The following is a 16,369-nucleotide window of genomic DNA, read 5'->3' on the forward strand; positions in this document are numbered from 1 at the left end:
GGTATAAGTCACCACACTTGGAAACATTTGATGCAGAGGGGGTCAGGAATGAGTTGTGCAGCAAGACAGGAAGATTTGTTAAAAGTCTGTCAGTTGGAGACAACCTACAGCCTGGCGCAATAAAGGAAAAGTTACCTATATCTGTCTCATTCAGTCATTTTAAAACATCAGGGGTAAAGAGAGTATGGAGAGAGACAGAAAGAGGCACCTACAAAATAACTGCCTGGCAAGAAGCTTCTCATCAGCAGCCCTGGGTACTGGAAGATAATGCAGCAAGGCTCTCAAGGTTTTTTAACCATTAGGTAGGAGGATAGAATGCATTTTCAGACATGTTCCATACATCTTTTCTTAGGAAGTTACTAGAGCGTATTCTCCACCAAAACAAAAGAGTAATGAGTAAGGCATATGCTCCTTTGGTGGACTGGACTATTGCTTCCTATTGTTCACATCTCCCCTGTCATTGACGTATACATTCATGTCTACATTTCCCTACTCCTTTGATGTTGGGATTGCCCATATGATTTGCTTTGGCTAGTGGGACACTGGTGGATGCTGCATGAGCAGAGGCTTTCAGTATGCTTATTTGGCATGTCTTGGTCTTTTTCTTTCTTCTTCCATCTTTCATGAAAAGAGCGTGCCCCAAATAGCTGCTGGTACCACATGAAAGACACATGGAGCAGTCTTGAATTCAACCCACATTCTGAAGCAGAGTGAGAACAGTAAATGTTTGTTGTTACCACTGAGATGTCAGGGCTGCTTGTCAGGCAGCATTACGGTTACACAGCATTTTTGTGGTAATAATTATTAAGAAGCTTTCAGGAACAATTAATCCAATTTGAGAGTACTGACATTCCTCCTCTAGAATGGTAACTGTGCAGCAGACCTGAAAGCAACTGGTCCAGTTGGGAATATGAGGATTAATGGCTCTGGGAGGGAGATCTTCAAGAAATAAGAAGAATCAACAGAATAGAAGGTATGATTGAGACCTTGGGAATATAGTTAAGGCAAATGGAAGAGCACAAAAATGGGAAATCCATTCCAACTGAATTGCAGGAGCACAGCAGTCATGATATTGGACTCTTTAGAAAAGGGGTCTTGATCCTATTATATTATTAGCTCTGTAGTGAACACTATTTATATAGATGTAATTAAGTAAGATCCATTTATAGTTCCCCCCACCCCGCATGGGTATACACTTATATCCAAACTCCTCAGGTTGTGAACATTAAATGTGTACAGCTTTTTGTATGTCAATCATACCTCAATAAAGTGGTTTACACACACACACACACAAAAATGATTAAAAGAGAAAACAAAGCAGAGGAACAAAAAGGAAACAAAACAGACAAAAAGCCAAAGAGGGAAAAAAGTAACTATGGTAAAAGTCCCTCAGGTCATCAAAAACCAACTTCCTGAGCTAGAACGACCAGAAACCTAGGCCCAGCCAGGGATTTGTATAGGTGCTTGGAATTCCATAAAAATGGCTCTTTATGAGGTAATAGCAAGAAATGAATCTATGAAAGCTAGGGATAAAACACAGTGGTTTTCTCACTTTCTGGTCTCAAGACTCTTTTATTCTTTTTTTTAAAAAAGAGACACCTGAAGCGCTTTCTTTTTATGTAGGTTATAGCAATTGGTATTTACCTTACGAGAAATTAAAACCTATAGGTTGCTTCAGTGGTCTTTTCATTTCTAGTTTGAAAACCTATTATAATTTTTGGTTTTTAAAGAGCTCATTAAAGTCTACACTTAAAACATTAATTCTTTTGTCCTTAAACTCAGAATGATTGGTCTCAACGGACAACTTAGCTGGCATCATGCTACTATATGAAACTGTTCCATTGTGTAAGACACAATAAAGTATATCATTAAAATCTGTAAAGTTAAGAGGAAGATAGTTTTCAACATAATTTTATTTCTTATTTACAGTTTTGCCCAGCTTCTTTGCAGTAGATTCCTTTTCCATGAGCCCAGATAGCCTGCTATGTCCATTCCTGTATCTTTATTTTTTTATTTATTTATTTTTCAATAGGTTTGTGGGTTTTTTTTTAACATCTTTATTGGAGTATAATTGCTTTACAATGGTGTGTTAGTTTCTGCTTTATAACAAAGTGAATCAGCTATACATATACATATACCCCCATATCTCCTCCCTCTTGCATCTCCCTCCCACCCTCCCTATCCCACCCCTCTAGGTGGTCACAAAGCACTAAGCTGATCTCCCTGTGCTATGTGGCTGCTTCCCACTAGCTATCTATTTTACATTTGGTGGTATATATGTAAGTCCATGCCACTCTCTCACTTCATCCCCAGCTTACCCTTCCCCCTCCCCGTGTCCTCAAATCTATTCTCTACGTCTGCGTCTTTATTCCTGTCCTGCCTCTATGTTCTTCATAACAATTTTTTTTTTAGATTCCATATATATGTGTTAGCATATGGTATTTGTCTTTCTTTTTCTGACTTACTTCACATTCCTGTATCTTTAAAGGCAGAGGTTGCAGCTGTGGGGCAAGAAAGCAGCAAGTTGTCTCTTTTTAAGCCCAACAATTCATCGTGCTCGTGTCTGACTTATTCAGCATGGGTAGGGGAATCCGGGTGCTGGACATGGCTCCAGTATCTCAGAGGAGGGAACTGAGGAGTCCCTTTATTTATTCCTTTACTAATGCTCTTCCTTTCTTCATGTAGATCTGAGTTTCTGACCTAATCATTTTCCGTCTCTCTGAAGAATATTTTTTAACATTTCGTGCCAGGCAGATCTATGGATGAAAAATTCCTTCAATTTTTGCCTGTGAAAATCTTTATTTTTCCTTTACTTTTGAAGGATAATTTTACTGGATACAGAATTCTAGGTTGGTGGTTTTGTTCTTTTCTGCATGCATGGTTTCTGAAGGAAGGTCTGATGTCATTCTTATCCTTGTTCCTTTATAGATAAGGTTCTTCCCCCCACCTCTCCGGCTTCCTTAAAGATTTTCTCTGTCTTTGATTTTATAGTTTTAGGTATTTTCCTAAATAGTGTTCTCTGAGCTTCCTGGATCTAAGGTTTTCTTTCTGTCATTATACTGCGCTTTATTATGAAACTTTTTATCAGATTTAAGTTTTTAAAACATAACATGTAAAACTAATTTATTTTTAAAATAACTACAGCATTTTCCAACCAAATAATGCTCTATAACATCTTTTCATATTTAACATTCTTTTTCAATCTTTTTAATGATCCCCTTCACATAAATATCTATAAAAACACCTAATTCACTTTATTGTTTCTTAAGAGTCCAAACCCTCACAGTAGTTAAATCTGAGTCAGTCACTTTCCATTATTTTGCAATAGCCAAAAAAAACAAAACCAAAACCAAAAACCCTCTAGGCTGAAACTTGACTTAAACTTATTTTAGCTGCAAAAGAGCAAAATAAAAATTTCCTTTTTTGTATTGGCAAAATTTTAAAATATCATACAATCAAGTTATCCTTATAGTTTTAAAAACATGATTGTTTTTAACGTTGCAGTAGTTGGATGTTGGGTAGCCCATGGGAACAGGTATCAGGGTAGCGGGGGAGGTGGGCTCTTATTCAGGTCTGTTCAAAGGGGAGTATCCTCTTGAGCCTTGGTTTTCCATCTGTAAAATATGCATAGTGCCTGCTCTGACTCTTCACAAAGAAAGAAAAGAAAAATTCCTGATTTGGGGAGCTGTAATAGCCCTGAGAGATCATTTTGTCAATTTTGATGAGAAAACAGAGGCAAAAGTGGGTTGAAAACTTGCTCAAGGGCAAATATCAAGGGAACACATAGAATCACCGTATTTACATTTGGCATTGACAGTGCAAAAGCTAATGTTTTTATTTTTATAACCCCAGTGCATCCTGTGTAAACTCATTATAACAGTATGAGCCTTATGGGCCACTTACATTACAATAACATATTTCTCAGACAGAAATCTGCTGGTATGGAAAATATCTGCTTTTTAAATGGGATCAATCTCCATCTCCATAAGCTGTCCAATAACTGCATTATCAGTTCCTACATCTTGTCTTTTCTGATAGTTACCAAAATCTTTGGGTATATTTTTCAAAATATTTATAAGCTGAGTCAGGGTCTGTGAGTTGAAAGCTGAGGTAGGAGTTAGCAGGATGGAAGAGACGGGTACTCTGGACATAACAACCCTGATGGTTGAAGGCACTGAGATGGGAAAGAGTAGTGTGTTCACCGCATTACAAGTAATTTGCTTCTGGACTCATCCTCTTTTGTTAAAGCCATTCGTCTGTGCTCTCCTTCCTAGAGGCACAAGGAAGAACTTGTTGGGTGGGTGGGTGGGGACATCCTCGATTTCTTACCCTTCTCACACTTAACAGAGGTCCTACTGATTCTGTTAAAGATTCTGGAATGTGCCCCCTTGTGTTGTTGATTTTACCACAGTCTTAGTTCAGGTCAACACTTTTGCTTAAATAACTAGTTACTAGATTACAATTAGCCTCTTAACTAGCTCACTGCCCTCACCCAATTGACTCTCCACAAACATCATTATGTTTCTCAGTCACTTAAATGCTTTCAACCTAAAGATAAAGACCAAATTCTTTATTGTGACATTTAAGGCTGATTCCCAGTGCCCGCTCTGGCCTTGCCCTGTGCTCCTGCCCTGCGAGCACTCACACTGCTCTAGTTTACTGGCCTTTGCTGAGTCACCGGCTCTTCCGGTGATGCTGTCCTTGTCCTCCCCCTTTTCTCACATGGCTAATAACAAATTAACCTTTTCTCTCCTTCCTTCTCTCTCTCTCTCCCCTCCTTCACTTCTTCATTCCACAAATATTTATTGACACTCTTTTATGTGCCAGTCATTGAAGGTGCATTAGTGAGCAAAACAGGAAAAGCTCTGCCCTCAAAGACCTTACACCCGTGTGTTTGTGTTGGGGGTGACAGAAACGAAGTGTATTAACTAATAAATAATGCTGTATGTTAGAAGATGATAAGTGCTGTGGAGAAATAGTAAGCTGTAAATGGAAGGGGAGGATGCAGGGAGAGATGTCATCTTAAATAGAGTGGTCAGAGTAGGTCACACACACAGAAGATGGCATTTCAGCAAAGAATAGGATGAAGTAAGGAAGGGAGCAATTTGGTTATTTGGAGAAAGGATGTTCCAGGCAGAGGAAGCAGCCAGTGCAAAGGCCTGGCATGTTCAAGGAGCAGCAAGAGAGCTAGTGCATCTGGAGCACAGTGAGTGAGGAGGACTCACAGAAGAAGAGGTCAGAGAGGTTCCTGGGGTACCTGACAGCCATCTAGGTAGTGGTAAAGACTTCAGTTTTTATGCTGAGAGAAACTGGGACCCAGTGAAGGCTCTGGAGCTGAAGAGAGACATTATTCGACACATGTTTGAAAGAGAAGAAGTAGGGAGAGCGGTAAGAAGGCTACTATAGAGGCTTCCCTGGTGGCGCAGTGGTTAAGAATCCGCCTGCCAATGCAGGGGACACGGGTGTGAGCCCTGGTCCAGGAAGATCCCACATGCCGCGGAGCAACTAAGCCCATGTGCTACGACTACCGAGCCTGCGCTCTGGAGCCTGCGAGTCACAACTACTGAGTCCATGTGCCACAACTACTGAAGCTGGCGTGCCTAAAGCCTGTGCTCCACAACAAGAGAAGACACTGCAATGAGAAGCCTGTGTGCACTGCAATGAAGAGTAGCCCCTGCTCGCCGCAACTAGAGAAAGCCCACACGCAGCAACGAAGACCCAACACAGCCAAAAATAAATAAATAAAATAAATAAATTTATATAAAAAAATAAAATAATGCAATAGATAGATGGTGGTAGCCGGGACCAGGTGGCAATAGAGGCTGATGAGGTTTGGTAAGATACTGGGAGTGTATATATATTTTTTGCATTTTAAACAATTTTAAACAAAATATCATTGAATAAACTTGACTCTTTTTGGTGTACAGGTCAATGAATATTAAAACACATACAGATTTAAATAGTTACCACCACATTCAGAATCTAGAACAGTTCCTCAAACTCCTAAAACTCTCTCAACCTAACCCTTGTCAAACACTGTTCTCTATCACTATAGTATGATATTTTCAAGAATGTCATATAAATAGAATCATATAGTAGGTAACATTTTGAGACTGGCTTCTTTCACTTGGTACAATGTCTTTGAGATTCATTCAAGTTGTTGCTTGTGTTCATAGTTTGTTCTTTTTCGTTAATTAGTAGTATTCCATTATATGGCTGTACCACAATTTGTTTATCCATTCACCTGGTAAAGGACAGTGGGTTGTTTCCAGTTTGGGGTGATCATGAACACTGCTACTATAAAGTTAGTGTATAGGTGTTTGAATGAACATATATTTTTATTCCTCTGGGATAAATGCTCAATAGTACAAATTCTAGGTCTTATGGTAATTGCATATTTAACTTCATAAGAAACGGCCAGATTATTTTCCAGAGGGGCATACCATGTTACAGTACCATTAGCAAAGTAGGAAAGTTCTAGTTGCTTTATATTCTTGTCAGCAGCTGGTGCTGTATTTTTTATTTTAGCCATTCTAATAAGTGCATTAATAGTATTTCATCATGGTTTATATTTGCACCTCCCTAATTCCCTAATTTGGGAATTAGATGGCTTCACAGGAGAATTCTATCAAACATTTAGAGAAGAGTTAATACCTATCCCTCTGAAACTATTCCAAAAAATTGCAGAAAGAAGGAACACTCCCAACCTCATTCTATGAGGCCACCATCACCCTGATACCAAAACCAGAGAAAGATATCACAAAAAAAGAAAATTACAGGCCAATAACACTGATGAAAATAGACGCAAAAATACTCAACAGAATACTAGCAAACCAAATCCAACAATACATTAAAAGGATCATCCACCATGATCAAGTGGGATTTATCCCAGGGATGCAAGGATTCTTTAATATCTGCAAATCAATCTGTGTGATCTATCACATTAACAAACTGAAGCATAAAAACCATATGATCATCTCAATAGATTCAGAAAAAGCTTTTGACAAAATTCAAAACCCATTTATGATAAAAGCTCTCCAGAAAGTGGGCATAGAAAGAACTTACCTCAACATAATAAAGGCCAAATATGACAAACCCACAGCTAACATTATTCTTAATGGTGAAAAGCTGAAAGCATTCCCTTTAAGATCAGGAACCAGGCAAGGATGTCCATTGTCACCACTTTTATCCAACATAGTTTTGGAAGTCCTAGCCATGGCAATCAGAAAACAAAAAGAAATAAAAGGAATCCAAATTGGAAAAGAAGAAGTAAAACTGTCACTGTTTGCAGATGACATGATACTATACATAGAGAATCCTAAAGATGCTACCAGAAAACTACTAGAGATAATCAATGAATTGGATAAAGTTGCAGGATACAAAATTAATATACAGAAATCTCTTGCATTCCTATACACTAAAAACAAAAGATCAGAAAGAGAAATCAAGGAAACAATTACATTTACCATCTCATCAAAAATAATAAAATACCTAGGAATAAACCTACTTAAGGAGACAGAAGACCTCTACTCTGAAAACTATAAGATGCTTATGAAAGAAATAGAAGATGACACAAAGAGATGGAGAGATATACCATGTTCTTGGAATGGAAAAACCAATATTGTCAAAATCAGTATACTACCCAAGGCAGTCTACAGATTCAATGCAATTCCTATCAAATTACCAATGGTGTTTTTCCCAGAACTAGAACAAAAAATTCTAAAATTTATATGGAAACACAAAAGACGCTGAATAACCAAAGCAATCCTGAGAAAGAAAAATGGAGCTGCAGGAATCAGACTCCCTGCCTTCAGACTATACTACAAAGCTACAGTCATCAAAACAGTATGGTACTGGTACAAAACCAGAAATATAGATCAATGGAACAGGATAGACAGTCCAGAGATAAACTCACACACCTATGGTCAACTAATCTATGACAAAGGAGGCAAGAATATACAATGGAGAAAAGACAGTCTCTTCAATAAGTGGTGCTGGGAAAACTGGACAGCTACATGTAAATAAAATGAAATTAGAACACTCCCTAACACCATACACAAAAATAAACTCAAAATGCATCTAAGACCTAAATGTAAGGCTGGACACTGTAAAACTCTTAGAGGAAAACATAGGCAGAACACACTTTGACATAAATTGCAGCAATATCTTTTTTGATCCACCTCCTAAAGTAATGAAAATAAAAACAAATATAAACAAATGGGACCTTATTAAACTTCAAGGCTTCTGCACAGCAAAGGAAACCATAAACAAAACAAAAAGACAACCCACAAAATGGGAGAACATATCTGCAAAGGAAGCAACCAACAAGGGATTAATCTCCAAAATATACAAACAGCTCATGTGGCTCATATCAAAAAAACCCAACACAATCAAAAAGATGGGCAGTAGATCTAAATAGACACTTCTCCAAAGAAGACACACAGATGGCCAAAAAGCACATGAAAAGACGCTCAACATCACTAATTATTAGAGGAATGAAAATCAAATCTACAATGAGGTATCACCTCATACCAGTCAGAATGGACATCATCAAAAAGTCTACAAACAATAAATGCTGTAGAGGGTGTGACGAAAAGGGAACCCTCTGACACTGTTGATATGAATGTAAGTTGGTACAGCCATTATGGAGAACAGTACGGAGGTTCCTTAAAAAAACTAAGTAAAGAACTACCCTATGATCCAGCAATCCCATTCCTGGGCATATATCCAGAGAAAACTCTAATTTGAAAAGATACATGCACCTCAAAGTTCACAGCGGCACTATTTACAAGAGCCAAGACATGGAAGCAACCTAAATGTCCATCGACAGATGAATGGGTAAAGAAGATGTGGTACATATATACAATGGAATATTACTCAGCCATAAAACAACAATGAAATAATGCCATTTGCAGCAACATGGATGGACCTAGAGATTATCATAATAAGTGAAGTAAGTCAGACAGAGAAAGATAAATATCATATGATATTGCTTATATGCAGAACCTATTAAAAATGATAAAAATGAACTTATTTACAAAACAGAAATAGAGTCACATATGTAGAAAACAAACTTATGGTTACTGGGGGGAAGGAGTGGGAGGGATAAATTGGAAGGTTGGGATTGACATGTATACGCTACTGTATATGAAACAGAAAACTAATGAGGACTTACTGTATAGCACAGGGAACTCTACTCAATACTCTGTAATGACCTACATGGGAAAAGAATCTAAAAAAGAGTGGATATATGTATATGTATAATTGATTCACTTTGCTGTACAGCAGAAACTAATACAACATTGTAAATCAAGCATACTCCAATAAAAATTTTAAAAAAGAAACTGCCAGACTCTTTTCCAGAGGGGCTGTACCATGTTACAGTCCTACTAGCAAAGTATGAAAGTTCTAGTTGCTTTACATTCTTGTCAGCTCCTCGTGCTGTCAGTATTTTTTATTTTGGCCATTCTAATAAGTGCATAACAGTATTTCATCATAGCTTAACATTTGCGCCTCCCAAATTCCCTAATTTGCATTTCCCTGTGCACCTGTTAGAATGGCTAATGATGTTGAACATCTTTTCATGTGATTATATGTTATTTGTATATACTCTTTGGTGAAGTTTATAGTCAAGTCTTTTGCTCACTGGAAAAAAAATTGAGTTGCTTGTTGTACTACCATTGAGCTTTGAGAATTCATTACATACTCTGGATACAAGTTGTTGTTCGATATAGTTTTGTAAATATTTTCTCCCAGTCTCCATCTTGTCTGTTCATTCTGTCAACTTCCACAGAGCAAGCATTTTTTTTAATTAAATTTAAAAATTTGAGATAATTGTAGGTTTATACACAGTTTCAAGAAATAATGCAGAGGAACTGCATATGCCCTTTACTTAGTGTCAGCCAATGGTAACAGCTTGCAAAACTGTTGTACGATATACAGCCAGAATGTTGGTATTGAAATAATCAAAACACAGAGCCATTCCATCACCACAGGCTCTCTCATGTGGCCCTTTTGTAGCCTTATCCACTTCCCTCCCAGTCCTACCTCCTCCTTAACCCTGATGACCACTAATCTCTTCTCTATTTCCATACATTTTGTTACTTCAAGAATGTTACATAATATAGAATCATACAATATGTAATTGTTAAGATTTACTTTTTTTCACTCAACATAATTCCGTGGAGATTCATCCAAGCTGTTGTTTGCATCAATAATTTGTTCCTTTTTTTGCTGAGTGGTATACTCCATGATATGCATGTACTATAAATTTGTTTAACCATTCACCCACTGAAGGACATCTAAGTTGTTTTCAGTTTTATTATATTATATTATGAACACAGTTGCTATGAATATTTGTATACAGTTTTTATGTGATAAGTTTTCATTCCTCTGAGATAAATACCCCCAAGAGTATAACTGATTGATGACATAGTGGTTGCATATTTACTTTTTTAAGAAACTACCAAACTGCTTTCCAGGGTGGCTGTACACTTTATATTTTCACCAGCAATATATGAGTGATCTAGTGCCTCTGCATCATTGTCAGCAGAGAGCGCTCACTATTTTTCATTTTAGTCATTCTGATAAGTATGTAGTGATATCTCTTGTGGTTTTAATTTGCATTTACCTAATCACTACTGATGTTGTGCTTTTGTTTGCCATCTGTATATCCTTTTTGGTGAAATGGCTATACATGTCTTTTTCCCATTTTCTAATTGGATTGCTTTATTTTTTCTGTTGAGTTTTGAGAGTTCTTTATCTATTCTGAATACTAGTCTTTTGTCAGATATGTGGTTTGTACATCTTGTTGTTTGCATTTTCTTTAATAGGGTCTTTCATAGAACAACATTTAAAAACTTTCCCCCTCCAGCTTTATTGAGATATAACTGACATATAACATTGATAAATTTAAGGTGTACAATGTGATAATTTGATGCACGTACATATTGCAAACATTTTAAACCTTGATGAGGTTTGATTTATCTAATTTTTTTCCTTATGGATCACGCTTTTGGTGTCAGGTCCAAGAGCTCATTGCTTAAACTCTGATCATGAAAAGTATCTTCTAAAATTTTTATAGTTTTACATTTTACATTTATATCTCTGGTGCAGTTTGAGTTAATTTTTGCATATACTATGAAGTTCAGGTTGAGGTTCATTTTTGGGCATATGGATATCCAACTGATCCAACACCATTTGTTGAACACACTGTCCTTTCTCCATTGAACTGCCCTGGCAACCTTGTCAAAAATCAGTTGGCCATTTATTGGTGTGGAATCTAGTTCTGCATTCTCTGCTTGGTTGCACTGATCTATGTGTCTGTGATTTATCTCTTCATCAACACTACACTGTTGTAATTACTGTAGCTATATAGTGAGTTGTAAAATTGGTTAATATGATTCCTTCAGTTTATTCTTCTTTTTCAAAATTGATTTTGCTGTTCTAGGTCCTTTGCCTTCCCAAAAAACTTTTATTTATTTATTTTTTTTTTTGCAGTACGCGGGCCTCTCACTGCTGTGGCCTCTTCTGTTGGGGAGCACAGGCTCCGGACGCACAGGCTCAGCGGCCATGGCTTACAGGCCCAGCCACTCCACAGCACGTGGGATCTTCCCGGACCAGGGCACGAACCCGCGTCCCCTGCATCGGCAGATGGACTCTCAACCACTGCGCCACCAGGGAAGCTCCCCAAAAAACTTGTAGAATAAGCTTTCCTATATCTAAAAAAAAATCTTGCTGCAATTTTGACTGGAATTTTATTAAATCCCTAGATTAGTTTGGTAGAGAACTGACGCTGTTAGTATATTTATTCTTCCAATCCATGACCACTGTAGGCCTTCTTTGATTTCTTTCATCGGCTTTTTGTAATTGTCATCATATAGGCTCTGTCATATGTTATACTTGGGTATAAATCTAACAAAACATTTTAAATCTAACATTTTTCTTGAAGCTATAATAAACATATATGTATTTAATTTGTCAATACATATATAAATTATATAAATTAAAGTTTTAGTTTCCAACTGTCATTGCTACTCGATAAAATAAATTGATTTTTGCCTGTTGACTTCATATCCTGCAACCTTGTTAAAGTCACTTATTAGTTTTAGGAGATGTTTTGTTTTATTTTTAGAATCTTTGGGATTTTCTTAAAATCTTATAATCTTCATATAATCATGTCATCTCAGGATAGAAACAGTTTTATTTCCTCTTCTGTAATGTGTATGCCTTTTATTTATTTATTTATTTTCTTGCCTTATTACAAGTGGCAGTATGAGTGGTGCTCACTGACATCCTTGCTTTGTTCCTGATCTTGGGGTAAAGTATTCAGTCTTTTACCATTAAATATGATATTAGCTGTAGGTTTTGGTAGATGTCCTTTATCAGTTTGAGGAAATTCCCTTCTAGTCCCTATTTGTTGAAAAATTTTGATCAGAAATTGACGTTGAATTTTGTCAAATGCCTTTTCTGCATCAATTGATAAGATTATGTGGGTTTTCTTCTTTGTACTATTAATATGGTAGATCACATTGATTGATTTTAAATATAAAACTGCAGCCTTGCATTCCCAGTTTAAAATCCACTTGTTCATGCTGCAGTATTCTGTTTACATATTGATAGATTTGATTTGTTAATATTTTCGTGAGGATTTTTGTGTCTGTGTTTATGAGAAGCTAACTTTGGAAAGCTGTTTAATATTTCTGAGTTTCAGTTTCTTCAGTTCTAAAAATTAATTTTGTTGCCCCTACTTGTGTCACAGGGTATTTGTAGATGCAAAATAGAGATCAGCTAAATGATAGCGTTTTTTAATATGCAAAGTGCTAAAAAAACACAAGAAATGAGGATTGCCACTTTAACCTTTGATTTGCCTCCTCAACTAAATAGCAAGCCGCTTTTTGTAGTCTCCTTAGGAGTGGCACTCTTTTTTTTGTCGTTGAAAGATCCCTATGGGAGTGATAATCTATATAAACTTCTCAGCAAATCTGAGATAATTAGGGCAAGTCACCAGGATATTGGGGAATTGGTATAGAAAGCTTTGGAACTCCTAGGAGACCAGGAATAATATTTCCAAGTAAGGAAAGGACATAGTGGTCCAGCCTTTGGAATGTGGTGTCGCTAGTAATGCAGAAAATTTACCTGGAGGTTGTACTGTAGAAAGGCAAAGATGGATGCCTTACTGTGCTACTCTGGCTGACTCTCAGCAGGGAAGAATACAGTCAAATGCATCACTGGGTGGTGTCTCTCAAACACCTCCAGCACAGCCTCTGTGAACTTGCTTCAAGGCCTTAATCAGGAGGGATTGTAAAAGCTAAAAAGGGCCAGCATTTGATCTGGGCCCATGAAAGAGTTTAATCACTGTGGGAGCACGTACAGGATTTGGGACAGTGATGGGAAACGCTCACACCAAAAAACCTCTACCTTCCTCCTTTCACCAAAACGAAAGCTTTCATGAAAATCAGTGCAGACAAATCAACTCCACTAGGACTTGTACCACCACAGCTAACAGGAGCCTAGTAGCTGCAGCAGCAACCGCAGCTAATGCCCCTCTACAAGCATTTTTTTTTTTTTTTTTTTTTTTTTGCGGTACGCGGGCCTCTCACTGTTGTGGCCCGTCCCGTTACGGAGCACAGGCTCCAGACACGCAAGTCCAGCACCCACGGCTCACGGGCCCAGCCGCTCCGCGGCATGTGGGATCCTCCCGGACCGGGGCACGAACCCGTGTCCCCCGCATCGGCAGGTGGACTCTCAACCACTGCGCCACCAGGGAAGCCCCTACAAGCATTTTTTAAAGTGGCAAAATACTTGTTATATTGACCAGTTTGTCAGTTATTATGGTTCTTTCCCCATCTAAAATGATCCTAAATTTATACTCAGAGATCCATGCCAATTCCTTTGTTAATCAGGATGGGAGGACAGGTGTACAATCTTTGCAACATCATTATCCACAGCATCATCGGGAATTTAAAATCCAATGTCACTATAAAAAAATAACCAATAAAATGATGCAGGAAATAAATTCTTAATCTTGTAGAATAAGGTAAGAGAAGGCAGAAACATGTGAAGCTAATTTCTCCACAGGTTTACATGGAGAATGTCCCTTTCTGGATGAAAATCAAAGACTAGTACTTGCTTCCTAAAGCATACTGGGAAATTGAATTTAATATTATAATTGTTATTGTTTTGGGAAAAATTTTTGTAACTTCTTTTAGCAGCGCTCTCTTGCTAGAAAAAAAAATTTTATCTTCTTGGTTTCATAAAAAATCCAAAGGTTTTATTAGAGGAGGGAGTTTTGAAAAGAGGATGTACATTTTACCTAACTTCTCTATTGTTAGTTGGAATCTATATCTATACTTATATTTAGCTATTTTTCTTTTAAAATCTTTCTTGTCCTCTTATGTTTCCCACTTTTTCATCCAATTTTATCTGTTTCTCTTGTACATTGGCAAAACAAATACAACTTTAATAAAATTATCCAAACCATCTCTCTGAGAACCCAGGACCTGGGTACAGTAGAGGCAGTGTGACTGAATTGACTGAGCAGGACTTGATAGAAGAGGGGATGTTTCCAGATTCATTTCTTATGAGAATATCAACCTACATGGCCATCCAACTGACTAAGAAATCTTTTGCCAAAGATTCTTATTTTAAGGTCCCATCTTAATACATAAGCAACTTTGTCATTTTCTGGTTGTTAAGGGCAGTGTGGCTTCTTTAGTACCAAAGGGCTATGGAGGGCTGCATACTCTGATACCCACTCCCTTGCAAAGCAGAGCCATGTTGGAGGAGATCATTGTTTAAGGGGACCAGGTGTGCCAGAGGGTACCCTTGGGATGTCAGACCTACCACTGAGCTCTTATGAGATGTGAGGGGGTCCAGTTGGCTCCTGACAACTCACAAAGTGCAGATTAAGTAATAGAGGCAGAGTGAGCACTAAATTCCTTCTGTACTTTTCTTTGGAACTATTGGAAATGTGGTAGAATGTGTAAACAAAGTTTTAAAAATACAAGTAAATAGGACAGAGTTCAGAGGAGAACAAAAACATTGATAAAGGGTTTGTATAAGTTAGCCTCCGGAAAAGGAGGTGCAGCGTATTGAGCATACTCACTTGAGAGGCAAAAAAATACTGAAATGAGACATAATAACAGTCTATAAACACATTCAAGAATGTTAAGAGAGATTCCAATTACCCTCATTAGTCAATAATGGGCTTAAACTTTAGAAAAGTCACAAAATGTAAGATATTTGGAAACAATGATCTTTTAGAGGCTCAAAGACAGAAAAAAAATCCTGCAGTTCTCCAACTGAATCAGTTAAATTAGGAGCTACACATTTAGGTTTGTATGTTTTTAACACATGCGAGATGAAGAATATTTAGGTTTATGGCTCAGCGTTAAATTACCTATTTGCATAAATAGACATTGTGTTGATGAAAACTACAGTTTGGAGGAAGGAGAAATACAAACTCATCACCCACGGAGATGATTTAAAATCTTAGAGTCATAGAGAGCAGGAGAGTTAAAACAGAAGCTAAGCATATTGAATATTAGTACAAACTAATCAAAAAGAAGGTTAAGAAACTAAGCAGCATGGAAACCATTATGATACTGAGAGTTCCCGTAAAGGACAAGAGTTTATTCACTGTAGAGAAGAAAAACCCTTGTAAATTCATTAAGGCAGTTAAGAGTTACAGATGCAAGAATCTTAGACCTTTGCAAGAGTTCTTAAGCCCTATAACACCTGTGAAAACCACGCTGAGAAAGTGACACTAATCACCTACAGTAGTCTAGCTTGTAGGGAAAGTCAAGAAAGATGAATAAACCACAGTGTACTGCTGAAATGAATCCTAGAAGCTGAGCAGAAAGTGGGTCAAAAAATTGAACGTGACAGATGTTTCAATCAGATTGGAAGTATCTAAACAAGTGCAAAATGGAACCATAAAGAAAATCACAAAAGAAAAGCTAAAAATCAAAAGGTTTTGAAAACCTACAGGCTGCTATAGAAAGGAAAGGATATTAATACAGACTATTACAAAGGACGAGTCTGCAGAACTGACCAAGATTACAAAGAAAATCTCTCTGGAGTGATAATGGTGAAAAGGGACACAAAGATTCAAGGATATGGGCTCAGGGTATATAGTCAGGGGACTTCGAGTAAGCTCACCACATGCAGGGAATTAAAGAGAGGGTGGTTGACAGAAAAGAATAAAACGTTATTAGGGAATGTGTCTCTTTGTGCCAAGTGCTATCTTCTGAATCCAAACAAGTGGATGAGTGAAGGGAAGATTTGCAGTTGGATGAAGAGCCTGTAAAAGGCACATGCCTGAATCACAGAAATCAGACCCTGGCAAATGCCTGTTGGGTGACGGAGT

This window comes from Neophocaena asiaeorientalis, unplaced genomic scaffold, assembly GCF_003031525.2.
Source record: "Neophocaena asiaeorientalis asiaeorientalis breed wild unplaced genomic scaffold, Neophocaena_asiaeorientalis_V1.1 scaffold70, whole genome shotgun sequence".
In the NCBI taxonomy this organism is placed as follows: Eukaryota; Metazoa; Chordata; class Mammalia; order Artiodactyla; family Phocoenidae; genus Neophocaena; species Neophocaena asiaeorientalis.